Source organism: Rousettus aegyptiacus, unplaced genomic scaffold (assembly GCF_014176215.1).
Source record: "Rousettus aegyptiacus isolate mRouAeg1 unplaced genomic scaffold, mRouAeg1.p scaffold_m13_p_4, whole genome shotgun sequence".
NCBI lineage: Eukaryota > Metazoa > Chordata > Mammalia > Chiroptera > Pteropodidae > Rousettus > Rousettus aegyptiacus.
This window is the reverse complement of record NW_023416307.1, coordinates 29,061,510-29,076,979: the sequence shown is the minus strand read 5'-3', so window position 1 is coordinate 29,076,979 and position 15,470 is coordinate 29,061,510. Positions and strand designations below refer to the sequence as shown.

The window sequence follows — 15,470 nt, the reverse complement described above, 5'->3', positions numbered from 1 at the left end:
AAAGCCATCTTCCAAATCCACTTACCAAGAGTCCAGTAGAGAAGGCTGTAACACGCTTGAAGGAGAAGTGAAACGGGTGGAGACACTTCATGTGTCAGATAAAAGATGACTTGGAGTTATCCGATCACTGGCCCACATAAAACTAGCTTCTTTTATCATTGTTAATTTACCTCATTTCCTCTGGACCCTACAGGGTCTCTACAACTATTTCTTTTTATTAAATGGCTCTTCCATTATTATTTTTATATTTCTGTGCTTAGGTGTCTGTTAAAATGAGGCAAAGAATAAGATAAAATCATTAAGTAATTTAGGTCATCATCTAAAGTTAAAGAGTCTCGTAAACATAAAATAAATAGGCAAGTATCAGTTAACTTACCCTAAGTGTACTTACAGCAAAATGAGCACAACACACAGCTTTTTGCCTCCTAGTGGACAATGCAAAACATGAAATATGACACACTAGTCACCGTTCGTTATGTAATACTCTACAAGTACCATTTCATTAGGGAAAACAAACGTTAGCCAACATATTTTAAGATAAATTTATCATGTGGCTATTTATATAAGGATGACCAAAAATAAGTGGGCAAGGTCTTTTCATAGGCTACTAATAAAAACTGCAGGAACCTTCTTTATATAATTGTTTCTTAATCTAAATCCCAGTGAAGCCAAAAGCATATGTTAAAGCACGGAATAAAAACATTTCCATGAGATTCAAATATATGGCTATCTGGGGGACTAACTTTACCCAGGCATGAGAATCTAGAAGAATGGATATGTGGCACCTCTACACTCACATCCAGGAACAGCCCGTATGTGGTACAGACTGCCTACAAGGAAGCATTTATAAGGGGAAGCCACCAGGACTCCTAAAAGTGAGGCTAAGCTTGCCAGTAGATTTCTCCATGTAAATTTACCAGGTGGTGAAATCCAAGACCAGGAGGCTAAAGCATTGAAAGAACTGTCAGGGTAAAGAAATAATCAACTGGGAAGGATCCGGGTAAGCAAGGGTTGATACTGAGAACCAAGCAAACGCACCTGAGTCAAAAGAGGAGGAAACAATTCTAGAGAAGATACAAATGATGGTCAATCCCTGAGGACATTCATTTTATTTAGGTTCCATAGCATCTCTCTGGGGTGACAATTAAACATAGAAAAATGACATCTAGCCTTTTTTTGTACAAATCTGGAGAGTAGACAATTTGAGACTAAAGTCACAGTGAGTGAATGACTGCTTGAAACACAAAGCTATTCGGTATTGAAGCAACACACCTTTTTCTATAGAAACATTTGCAAAAATACTACTTTCTTTTAAATATTAAAGAGTATAGTTTTCATTCTTACTTAGAATGGAGGAGATTACCCAAGATTTTGCAGAAGACATTCGAAATGTGGTGGTGATGTTTAAAATCAGTGTCACCAAACTTCTGTACCGATTTTCCAATGGGGCCTCTCAGAAGTCATTTAGAGCCTTGAGTGTTGTCTCCACAGAGGGGAAGGATGGGACCTACTCATGGGTCTCTGTTTCAGGACCACATGTGCCCTGAAGAAGGAACACCTTTTCTACTTATTACAAATGCTCTAAACGGCCACAAAGCAAGAACTGAATGAGAGTACAAGCAGAAGAAGGGGTCTGGCAGGAAGAGAGAAAGTGATACACCTAGGATGGGTTAGCTACAGGAGATAAACTCCCAGTAGAGCCAGCAGAAGCTGCAGAGCTGAATAATTCATGGTTTGGGAAAGAAGTCATATCACTGGGTACTATAACTTGGTATATTCTTTTATGAAAACTGAAACTATAAGCAAGAGGGAGCTATTACAAACCACTGGAGATTGAACTGTCAGAATGAGTAGTATATAGGAATGTTGAAATTTCAATACTGATTGTTAATGTTGCATGAGATATATTATAATAGCGATTAGTAGCAAATTATAGAAGCCACTTAACAATACCTGCTTTACTTGTAACCTACCATAGCAATTGTTAACAGCAATTTTGATAACAATATACTAAGAACTGGGAACACTGAAATCTGGAAGAGACAAAGAAATGAAAAAATAGTTTATAGAGTGTCTGAAAGCCTGAATAGACACAGGTGTGGTGACTGCAAGTCAACTCTACCTGAAGGAAAAAAAAATGGTTGATAACTGCTGGGGATGTCAAGGATATTTTAGAAACATATACAACATTCCTCAAAAGCTCTAATGATAAATACACTCCATCATTATTCAGAACCTGCTGGATGCCAGACTAATGAAAGTGTCAATCAAGTAAGAAACTATTTAGAATGATATACTGACAGAAGTCTGAAAAAGCCCATTAGCTTTCAGAGAACATTCAGAAGAAGGGCTTTGTAGCAATTAGATCTTATTTCAAACCCTGCCTCTGTCCTTTAGTAGCATGTTACTTTGGGAAAGTCACTTAACATCTAATAAGGATAATAATAAGTTAATAGAAACTATAGAAATAGTAAATACTCCTTTATATATTTAAAGGTTATTGAAGAACTCAAAGAGTTTCTGTCTATGTGGGTTAATAGTATCAGTATTCATATTAGAAATTCAACTGAGAACTTAAAAAATCTTTAGTCATTATTTAAATATAACAATAAGCCTGACGTATGTTATAACACATTTTTAATGAAAAATAACTATTGCCCAAACAACAGTGACAATGTCATATTTTATATTTTTGTAAATATCTTGAATGTTCTGGCTTAATAGGAGAGAGTTGGATTCTTATATCTGTTTCTGCACTCAATAGGTTGTTTTGATTGAAACATATAGGGAAAATCCAGCTCCCTATAGATATGTTGGTTCAAAAGGGAGGAATATTTTAATACTCTTTTAATATAATTATAGATGTTCTTCTTCAACACTATATCAAAAGTTGACAAGTGGTATTTTCTTAAAGGGTAGCTGCAATGTGCTATCTGAAACTGTACCAATGAACTTCGTATAGTCTGTTACATTGCAGTCCATTGGTCTAGCTTGCATTTGAAATGGATTTTTTCCAATGCAGAAGTGCTTTTTGTAAACATCCCATTTTATCACACACAAAATTAAAAAGCTGTATATTCAAAAGTCATGATTTAATACAATTAGTAACATTTATGCTTTGATCAAAGACATTCTTAAGTGAAACTTGCAATTTTTAAAAATTTTGAATTTGTGATGGCAATAAAGAGTAAAATGACTGTGAGTACAGATCTACGCTATTGCCTTCATTTGTGTTAAGGCATTATTTTACTAATTGCTTTGTATAATCAGAGCAATTGTCATGACAGTGCAAAAGTCCGATACTATTATTTGTAAAATAATTTGCCTTCATAGCATACCAGAAAATGTCTTGGGACACCCAAGGATCCACAGGCCGTACTTTGACCATACTTTGCTTGTCACTTCAGAGATAACAACACTTGGGATAGATATGGGGTCAAAATACAATTAACGACAACAAAAAGACCTGGGTACTTACTGTATGTTAAATAACATATTTTTTTTAAAAAGAGTGGTATTATTCCTATATTCGATAAACTTACAATCAAGTAGTACTGGGGAAACAGACACAAAGAGATAAGTTCAAAATGATGTATGATAAATGCCTTCACTTTATAGAGACATATTGATAAAGGTAAAGAATAGAGGTAGGATTCTCCTCTTAAGGACCACACATTTTAAAAATAGAATTTATCATTGAAATAATTTTTAGATTTATTAATATAAAATAACACATTTTATATAAATTAAAAACAAATATTTTAAAACTACAAAGGAGAAAATAGAATCAGTTAGACCCTACTCACATTTTACTACCTCTAGTTGTTTGACATATTTGGTCCTTGTCCCTTTCTATAAATATACATGATTCTTTATTTATAGATTTTTATTATCTTATATATATGCAGCTTTATATGCCATTTTTATCTCAACATTATATTTTAAAGATATTCCATATAACTTGAACAAACCTCAGACACATCAATTTTAATGATACTATGATATGCTTTTGGATGGATAAATCATGCTCTTATACTGGATTTTTTAAATCTTATATGGTATTCTTTTAATTTGATATAAATACAAATCTGTTTCTGCATGTCAGCTGATATTCCTCAGAATTTGTTCCCTGAAAGGGAATCACTGGGCAACGGGTAAGAGGAGCTTTTAGGTTCTTGCCATATAAAGAAACCCAACTTTATTTCAAAGAACATTATAATTAGCCAGTTAAGACACAGACCAAACACATGCTTTCCTCCTCTCTCTCACAGTTTCCTTTGAAAAGACAGACAAGATATTTTTGAAAGAAAAAAAAAAAACTTAAAATTCTTGAAAATGGAAGATAGGGTGCCAACATACTCCATATATGTGAGGAATTCCTGAAACATAAAAATCAGATGTAATCTGATTATTGAATAATACAGAACAGAGAAAAACACAGCATCAAACACCAGTACTTGGCAGGGTTCTCCCCAGGGGAGCTCTGCAGAAGCTACAAGTTCAAAGTCAGTGAGTACAATGACAGAAAGGAGCCAGAATACATTATAGATTAATTAAAACACTATATTTAGAATGGTTGGGTTAGATAACCTCTGGTCTTCCTTTGCAGATCGAGGCTACTGATTTCCCTCAGGATTAAGCCCAGAGAAATTTTCTCCTAGGAAAATGGGTCCTTTCTAAGAGGAGAGTTCCATGTACAGATGTTGAAGCCTGAAAGAACGAAGAAGCTGGCTTAAGGTAATGTCAAACCTCTATAATGTATGGCAAAGAGAATACAATGTTTGACTCAGAAATTATATTTACTGTTGTGAGAGATGCCTGCAGTCCTGGCGGGATACCTGTTGCTTGGAGCAACCAGGTCATCAGAAGCAGAAGCGGGTGTGGACTTGCACACAAGGTCACATTGCAGGGAGATTGCACAAGCCTTACCTATTCTGGGACTTCTTGCTCTAGAGACAAGGATAAGAAAAAGAGAAGAAATAGCTGATAACACGGTGGTGGCCTTGAGGCTGAATTTGGGAGTTGGCTGTAGTTTGTGATTACTAACCTGATAGTAACTAATAATTACAACAAAGCCAGCTTTGTGGGAGAGAGAATAAAAAGTCATGGAGACTGGGGTGGGGGATGCTAAAATTGCCATTCATCCCCTCTCCCTTATTCATGTTAGTTAATGCATTTCCAGACTGGACTCTTCTTCCTAAACTCTCCACAACAATTTACTATGATTCCCACTTCCAAAGTGAAGTCCTTATTTGGCAATGGAGAGCTTCAGGGGACAATATAATCTGCCTAGCAATGCCACTGTACAGTGCCTGCTGACAACAGACTGTGCTTTTTTAGAGTTTGAAATAAGAATCTTACATTTTAAGGAAGTTGGGGAAAGACATAAAATTGCACAATAATCTCAAGCAAGCTAGCTATAGTATTTAAATGAGTCCTTTATTTATAAATCTAAATAGTTGAGCAAAGATCAACCATTCCTCCGAGATATCGGAGGAATATTAAAAGCACGAAAATAAAAAATCAAAATAAAGAAATAAATTAACGAACTTGGGGAAAACTGAGTAAAATTGAAGGGGAGATAGTTCTTCAAAAACATATTTAGTACCTTCAGACAGAGCCAAAAGGATTTTAAGGATATAAATCAAGAAGAGCCTTCTATGACTAGGGATCAATTCAAGGGCATAAAGGAAAAGAGTTGGAAATTCTTTGAGCAAACTAATCAATTATGGGCTTAATCCATGGCTTTACAGCTTTTTTTTGACAAATACGTTTAACATTATATCACATCGTGTTTATCTATATATGTATTATATTTCACTAAATAATTCCCCATTCAGCCTTTACACTCTCTATGATAATTCTATTTAATTTTTTAAAAAGGACTTGTGAATCGTAATGTGTTATATGGCAAGAACCTAATTCCTGTAAACAATTAGTTTAGTTTTATAATAAAACAACTGTAAACCAAGGGTGGTCTATAGGATAAAAAAAAAAATCTCAAAGAATAAAAAGCAAAACAATAAAGAAATGAATAAATTAAATAATAAATGAAGAGATGCATATAAAAAAATGAAACGAGGCACAGCATCCATGTAGGAAAGAAACTAATTAATGAAGAAGAGAAAAGAATAAAGAAAATAAAACAGAATTAAAGACATTTTTAAGTGAGAATGGCTCAAGTAAGGGCGATAATGATTAATACATTTTTAAAACATACACGCACACCTACAAACTTCCTGGTGATTTCAGAATTCCAAAGATAAAAAAGAAAAAAAAAAAACCCTAAAAGCTTCTAGACAGAAAAATAATTACATACAAAGCAACAAGATCCAACATGTATACCTGATATCATGCTCATTATCACCAGTTTCCCTTTAGCAATACTACATGTAATAACACAAAAAAGCAAGATTTTTCAGATCTTGAAGAAAAATGATAGCAAATTTAAAATTCCATACCCTATTACACTAGTGAAAGGAGGAATAAAAATCATTTTTACAAATGCAAGGTGTGACTATTGTGGTGACATTACATACATGGACAAAATTTCATCTATACCCCCTCTCTCTCAGGTAAAGCTTAGGTGAAGGGGCAGTGGTCTCCCACAGACCCTCGGGCTGTCTGGGGTCTTCCAGCTGGCTTACTCAAATAGGACCGCTGATCATATTCAGGATGCCCAACTTCCTTACCCCTCTCCTTATTCTTTTCTTCACTTTTGTGGTGAGGCACCATGAGGTCACATGCAATGACTGATGACAAGCAACTACACAATAGGGCAGAAGCCCTCAATTGCAGGGCATGGAAAACGTGGGGAAAGGACACAGGAAGAGCACCCTGTTGCCTCAGCCTCAGATGCTGGAAGCCCATCTTTCCCTCTATACCTGCTCCAGGTAAGTAGCAGGTCCTGGAGGTTTAAAAACAGGTTTATCTGGTCTCTGGCTATGGAGAGATAAAGGGGACAATCAGGGACAGGAAGAGATGTTTGTCATTGTTCTTTTTTAACTTCTTAGGAGGAGACATTTCTCCCAAAATAAGTGGGCCTACTGATATACTTTAGGGCATTTTAATTTCAAATAAATTTTTGGTATTATCCTCTAACCTAGGCAAGAACTCATCACACCTGGTACTATTTCTCTATCAGGAATATTTTCCTAAACTTGGGATATAAATTAAATATTCCCATATATGTTCTTCCAAGATTTTTTAAAAGGTCTTTTAATTTGTCTATTTTATTTATCTGTTATATTTTCTGTTTAATCTATGCAGAATTCATTTTGATATATTTTATGCAAATATAGTATCACCTGACTTTTCTCCATAAAATCTAGTTTTGTGATATTATTTATTGAAAAATCCATACCCTTCCCATTCTATTGTGGTTAACCAGAGTTCCAATTTATTGGTGTATTTATAGGAATAGCCCTTTATTAGTAATAAATATACTTGAAGGCTCTATTCATAGGATACACATATACATACTTTCCCAGGATTAAGGTATCTGAGAAGCCAAGTGATTTATCAGAATCTTGTTAAAGATGAAATCAGAATGAAAGATGACAAATATTCTTAAGGATATTTCATATAAGTCATGATGAAAGATGATAAGATAACCTTACAACACAGCTCAACAGACCTTTGCAATGTTTGGAATTACTTTGTCTGAGAGTCAATGTGTCTCTACTGGATAGAAACGGATGCTTATTATAGCTTTTGTCTCCTCAATTCTAGATATATCAGTGCTATCCTCATAGTATACCATGGGGTCTGTGTATATTCCGTTAATTCCATTAGATCAGACAATATCTTTTTCAAGTGGGGCCATTTTAATGACCATTTTTATCAACTCAGTGTTTTCTCTCAGGATTTATAGACACATATTCTTTTCAAATATTATTTGTAATTTTCTTTTCAAAATTTATAATTGTATTTATATGTCTGCACATATTCCATTGACTAGAACTTTCAGAACAGCATTTAAATAATAATAATAATGAGCACCCTCAACTTGCCCCGGCTACCTCTAATGAAAAAGTCCCCAGAATTTTATTCTTAAAATTTAACACATTCATTCCAAATTTACTTACGTTTTAAAAAATTAGTAATTAGTGTTCATTTTTGTAGCATCCTAAGAGTAAGGATGTGTTATTATGTTATTAGAGTTCCTAATTCAAGGTTATTTTTTGCTTCTTAAAATAACTTTTTACTTTAGAATAATTTTATTAAAATGTGGTGGTGATTCTTTCTATGTATTGCTATTTTTTTTTCTTTGCCAGCATTTTTTTAAAATTTCTGCCTTTATACAAAATTAGCACTTCTAGATATTAAAACAAACAAACAAAAATATCTTTAATAGTGGCAGTGTCATATAGTGTGTGTGTGTGTGTGTGTGTGTGTGTGTGTGTGTGTGATATTATCTCAACTAACAAGAAAAAGACAAGAGGTGATTTTAGCTGGGTTCAGCAGGCCAATCACGTCATCAGTGACTCAGGCTCATTTTATCTTTCTCTCCTCCACCATCTTTAAAAACAGTCAAAGGCTTTTGTTTTTCACATTTGACACCTAATGTTGGCAACATGTCTGCTGCCACTCCGGACAACACCAACAATCCTTCCTTCTCTCTCTGATCCTAATATTAGGATAACAATTCAGCTTTTCTCATATGTTCTCCAGCAGAATCCCCCTTGAATTTCATTTGCTGGAACTGAGTCAATCAGCACACCCATACTGCAAGTGAACCTCTGGCAAAGAGGAACATCATTGTCATCCTTAGTTTACAGTTAGACCAACCATGATTAATCACCTTGGGCTTGGAAGATTACAGCACAAAGAAAATAAGAATTTTATTAGCAGTGAAAGAGATTGAATGTAGATGGTTCAAGGATAAAATTAATAACGTCTGCCACCATATCTATTCTATTTTTATTTGTGAGTCAGAAATACAGTCTTTTTGACTAAATTTGTCATATTTGATCATCAAAGTTAATGCTGGTTTTCTAAAATGGGATATTAAGTATTCTAAATTTTCCATGTTCTTCTATGGTATGTACAAGGATGTCTACAGAACTAAAGTAAAATCATCTGATTTCAGAAACTTTTATGGAAGAATTATCTTACTTCTCTTTTGCACTACTCTGTTGGGATTAATGATCTGTGTAATCTTTGATTTCCACTAAAGTAAATTTTGATAATTGGTATGTTTTCACAATGTGTCACTAATGTTTTCAAATATCATAGCTTGGAGTTTAATATAACTGGAAAAATATCTCATAATATGTCTCCTCTTTGTAATTTTAAATATTGGTTTTAACACTTATTCTTATTAATTTTGTTATTTTTTAAAAAACAAATTCTTAAATAATGTTTTTCTAATGTTTTAATAATTTATCGATTTCTATCCTAAGTTTTATTATTTTTCACCTAATTTCTTTAGGCTTGTATTGTTTTACTTTTTCTAAATTGCAATTAAAATCTTTAATTAATTTATATTATTAATATAAATTTTATAATAAAAGGACCTAAAACTAAGAGTTTTTCCTTATATTCTGCTTTGATAAGTAAGGTATAATTCTTTAGTATTGCAATATAGTTTTTTTTAAAAAAAAGTCATTAATTTCTAGTCTTTTTTTCATCTTTAACATTCATTCAGTAAATAAGTAAGCAAAGAATGCACTCTGTATATTTCAAGTTTGAGAAATTTGCATATCAATATTTCCCAATTCTTGAAAAGAAGCTATAGGCTTTCAAAGGCACAAAGTTAAATTACATATATTATTTCAAATTGGTTAATTTATTCTAGTTGTATATATTTTATTTTACTTAATCTTTTTTTGGCTGAATGAAATATTAAATTCATCTAAAATATGTATTTTTTTCAATATTGTTTGTTATGTAACAGTAATTACTTCATTTATTTTTGTTATAGCATCATTAAGATTCTAAGTTTTCTTGAATCAAAAAAATAAATTATTTCTGAAAAATAAATCGGTCTGAAATTAATTTAGCCATCTCTATTCTCAAATTTGTATTTGGATGGATATTACATAACCACTGATTTTTTAAAAAATTCTGTGTTCTTGGACAAATTTTAGAAAACAATCACACTTTAGCTTTTAACCAAATGTCAAAATCTTATATGTAAACTGAGAAATTTAACTTATTTTTATTGCCAGAACTATTATATTTGGTCTTGTTCTATAGTTTTATGTTGTTTTAAGATGCTTATTTTGATTAATGATTTTTAATATATTTTATATTCCCTAATAATTTGCAAGGTGTACAGAATATTTAACTCCACTAATGGTTATCTTTATATATATATAAGCTATTGTCTATGGCCATGCCACCTTGAACAAGCCCAATCCCATATGACCTTGGAAGCTAAGGAAGGTCAGGCCTGGTAAGTACTTTAATGGGAGACCACCCAGGAAGACCAGGTGCTGTAGGCGTAAATATAAAATAAAATAAAATAAAATAAAATAAATAAAATAAAATAAAATAAAATAAAATAAAATAAAATAAAATAAATAAAATAAAATAAAATAAAATAAAATAAAAAATAAAATAAAGGATTATAAGCTGAAAAGGTCCTTGCAATCTGTGAGGTCAACCAAGGGTTGCCTCACCTAAAAAATAAAATAAAAATAAATAAAAACAAATAAACATGTAAGCTATAGATCCCAAATCAGCTATAACCAAAAGATATCATGTAGCCTTTAACCCTTCACCACACAAGATAAGGAATTAAGGACACTTTTACCTATCCTTATCCTCTAATTTATAATTTTAGGTCTAAATTAATAATTAAATTACATCATCCTTAGTACTTTAATTTTTTTTTACTTTTCTGTTAAATTTTATTATCAAATTTCAAACGATTATTATTATTTAGATTTAAGTCTTTCTTTAACTAATTAAACCTTAAATTTATCCCTCTCCCTTTTTTTAAATAAAGATTTCTTCATTTTTAACATCTCAATTTTTAGGTCTTCTCAGTTGGCAAAAACATTCCTTAAAGTAATTAAATTTTTCAAAAGTTATTTTTATTTATCCTTTCAATTCAAAATTTCTACTAGTGAACAGCTTGATATAAACATCTTCTCAACAATTTTCTGAATTGCAGTGAGCCTTATTCACATAAATCTGTTTAATTTTTCACCTCACCAATTATCACAAATTGTCCCCATATTTTGGCAATAGTTTAATCTTGGCTTTCAATGTTATGAGTTTTTTCCCCTTTTCTGTGTTTTAATAGAAATTTTAATGGGAATTTAGGACTGCTCACAAGATGTCATTTTACCCCAAACTTAAATATTTGCATTTTATTTGACAACTGATCCTTTTGCTCAATGACCATTTACATTTTTCTTTTGGAAAAAAGTCTCAGACAAAAGTAAAATTAATATAGAAAGTAAATTAGAAATAACATGCAAAGGCAATCAAAACTTAAATGTGGATGACAACTCAATTATTTAAAAATAAAATGAGCATGAGTAGAGGGTGTAAATATGGTGAGCACGGGTGGGAAAGACACTGGTAAAATTACCAGTTTGTTGGCTTGGAAAATGTTTCATTTGTACTAGAACAAATTAACATTTCTAAACATAATAGCCCACTTCCAAATCTTACCCACTCCGTCTAAATTCCAACCCCCATTCCTTCAAAGTTCTGTTCAGTGAGTATAATCATAACAACTTGTACTACTTTCTCTAACCTTATTTCAAAATTTAACGCAGACTCACTTGGTCACTAGTAAAAACTCATGTCCTTTTCTTGTGGTCTGATAGAGCTTAGGCTTCTTGGTTTCCAGAATCTATTTATGTATTTTCCAAAGCAATATGGATAATGAGATAAGATATTTAGGGGAATTAAAATGTTAATTATGTATACAGCTTGGTAAATAGACTCAGTGATTTGAACTGATTCATCATACAAGCTTAAATTATTATTGCTAAAGTGAATGTCAACCATTCATGATACATACCTTCATCATAAAATATTAACAACCAAATTCAACCATATACTTTCTAAAAATTAACTATATTATTATTGATTTGCTCTTAAATAATTTCAGAGTACTTCTGATACTGTAAGCATTCCTCAAAATATCTGTGTCCAGTTTTTCTTCTTTCTAAAGAAATCAAGAGAAATGTCAAATAATTTTGAGCTTAGTGACTAAATATTTTCCCAAGGTCATATAGTTAATAAGTGGCAAAGATAAAACTTCCAAATAAATGTAGCTGATACTAAAACTCACTTTCTTTCTGATATAATTCTGACTACCTCCTATATAATAATAAATAATAATAGCTACTAAGAATTGAGTATTCACTCTACTTTATCCATATGACCTATTTATTTCTCACAACAACCCTTCTAGATACATTTATTTTTCCTATTTTGCAAAGAGGAAACTGAGGCTCAGAAAAATTTAAATGTATTTATTTTATTTTATTAATAACTCATGAGAGAACAAAAAATTTATATCATTTCAAATCACTACACCTGTGACTTTCCCAGACAGTGAGCATGAAATCTTTCTTTAGAAACTCAGAAGAACAACACTATTGTTTGGAGAACTCGGGATATAAAAAATCAAGTCAGAATTCTTATTTCAGAAGGCAAAAACAGCATAGAGAGCTGTCCTGGTCACAGGACCAAGCCAGGATGGGCACGAGTGAGTTTTTATGCGGATTATTCTGGTGGCTCTCTCCTTTGGTAGTTAGGGTATGAGCACATCAGCACTTCCCACTTATAAATACTGCAAATCATCCTTTTCTGTATGGCTATCTTCTCAGCTGCCCTTAGCATTTTGGGAAGTGGAAGGTCCCAAAAACCAGTCACTGTTTTGCTCAGGGGTAAGTACACACTCTTTATAGCCCTATCTGCTTATCCACTGCCTATGACATGTGCCAACTTTGCTTAAGTGAAACACAAATAACTCCCATGATTCGATTAAAGAGAAGCCCTTAAAATAAAAGATAGAATTAAATCCATACCACTATGGAGAAATAGTACAGTGAGAAACTTCTATATCCGTTACTGGTATTAGGGAAAATAATAATGCTAACCCTAAAAGATATAGGTTCTAAATTTACCTTCGTAGTTTAATCTGAAGTGCACATATGGAATACTGTTTAATTATACATATCAATTTTTGAATCATATATTTTCTATGTTTCTAGTTCATTTAATTAACTCAGATGTTAACATACAATTCTGCTGATTAAATCAGAGTTCAAAATAAAAGCCAATTAAACATGAATTTGTTTATATAAGTGTGGTGGTGAAGATTATTTAGCATTTTTAGATCTGATTTTCTTTCTTTTAAAAAAATTTTTAAATTTAGTTTCAAGTATACAGTACATTGGTTAGACATCTATATAGTTCATAAAATGATCCCGCCAATTGTACCCTCCCTCCCCTGACCCTCCACCTAGCCAATGTATTAATGCTAACTGCATTCCCTATGCTGTGCTCCCCATCCCTGTGACTATCTGTCAGCTACTAATTTGTACTTCTTTAGCCCTTCACCCCATTCTCCCAGCACCCCCAAACCCTTCTTCCCTCTGTCCGATACCAAATTGTTCACTATATTTGTGAGTCTGTTTCTGATTAGTTTTTTCTTTTTATTCCTTAGATTCCACATATAAGTGAAATCATATAGTGTTTATCTTTCTCTGTCTGACTTAAATACCCTCTAGGTCCATCAAAACAATATCGTTTTCATCCCTTTCCTTTTCAGATGTAAGGGTCTTGTTTTCTTATCCTTTCAGCTACTCTATCTTTCGGTTGAAGCACTTAATTCTTTTCCATTTAAAGTACTTATTGATAGGAATGTAGTTGTTACCATTCTTTATTCCTGTTTTTGATACATGTTTTTTCTTCTTAAAAAAGTCCCTCCAACATTTCCTGTAATACTGGCTTAGTGCTGACAAATTCCTTTAGCTTATTTTTGTCTGGGAAGCTCTTTATCTGTCCTTCAACTCTGAATGATAGTTTGTTGGATAAATTATTCTTGGTTGTATATCCCGAGTCTTCATCCTGTTGAATATTTTTTGCCAAGCCCTTCTGTCCTGCATAGTTTCTTTTGAGAAATCAGCCACCAGTCTTATGGGTTTTTCCCTATATGTAATTATTTGTTTTTCCCTCGCTGCTTTTACTATTCTTTCTTTGTATTTAACCTTTGGCATTTTAATTATGATGTGTCTTGGTGTGGGCCTCTTTGGATTCCTGATTTTTGGAATTCTCAGCTTCCTGGGGTTTTATGTCCATTTCCTTCACCAGATTAGGGAAGTTTTCCATCATGATTTCTTCAAACAGGTGTTCAACATCTTGATTTTCTTCAGTTATGCCGATCAGATGAATATTTGGATCCTTAATAGTATCTCATATCCTCCTCAAATTATTTTTATTGTCTTGGCATCTTATCTCTTGCCATTCTGATTGCATGTCTTTGGCTTTCCCATCCTCTAGATAGGACATTTGATCCTCTTGTTTATTCACTGTGCTTTTTCCTTTGTTTATTCTATTTAATATACTTCTCGTCTCAGATAATGTGTTCTTCATTTCAGACTGCTTCTATTTTATAATTTCCACTTCCATTTTTATGTTTTGTTATCTCTTTGTTGAAGTTCTCACTGAATTTACCTACACTTCCCAAAAGTTCATTGAGCATCTTTATAACCAGTGTTTTGAACTCTGCACCTGTTAGATTACTTGACCCCATTATTTCTGGATCTCCATTCTGTTCTCTCATATGGTTTCTGCTTCTTTGTCTTCCCATTTTTGGCTGCCTTTCCATGTCTGTTTCTATGTACTAAGCAAAGCTCCTAAGTCTCCTGATTTGAGAGTGTGCATTTGTGAAGTAGGTGTCCAGTGGCACAGTCCTGAGAGGGGCTCAGCTGTAGGTCAAACTTAGCCCAAGCCTCTACAACTCCAGGGGCACCTGTTAAGATTCAGCAAGCAATCCACAGATGCTATGCTTATAGTTGCCTTAAAAGTCTACACAAGAAATTGAGGTCAGTTGTCTCCAGTGTGAATCTCAGCAAGAAACACCTGACTCATTGAAGATATACCTGGATTTAGCTTAAATGGGGCCCTGGGTTGGGGGAGGCAGGTTTTGAGGAAATCCTCTGGGAAGAGCGACCTCTGATATCCAATTTGATGACATCACAGCTATGGCAGAGCTGTGTCCATGCACTGGGAGGGAGGAGAGCTCAACAACGAACAATGGATACTGCCAGTACTTCTGTACAGAGTGAGTCTCGCCACAGCCCTCACTCTGACAATGGCTTCCTGTAAGTCTCCGGTGCTCCCTGTGTATAGCCAAACTAGCACTGGTGCTCAAAGCAAGTAGGTCCATCACCAGGAAAGTCCACTCACAGATGCAACCCCTTTAAGAGGAGTCTGTTGCTGCCGCAGCCTCGTGAGCCGCTGGGGACCAGGCAGCCTCATGTCATCGCCCTGTC

At 33.4% G+C, this 15,470-nt stretch overlaps 1 protein-coding gene and 1 pseudogene across 1 annotated transcript in view; one reads left to right on the top strand and one right to left on the bottom strand.

Annotated features, from left to right (window-relative positions):
* The window catches only part of LOC107512506 (multiple epidermal growth factor-like domains protein 6), a 495,076-nt gene that overhangs the window by 381,861 nt on the left and 97,745 nt on the right, over positions 1 to 15,470 (bottom strand).
* LOC118602551 lies at positions 10,330 to 10,448 on the top strand (annotated as a pseudogene).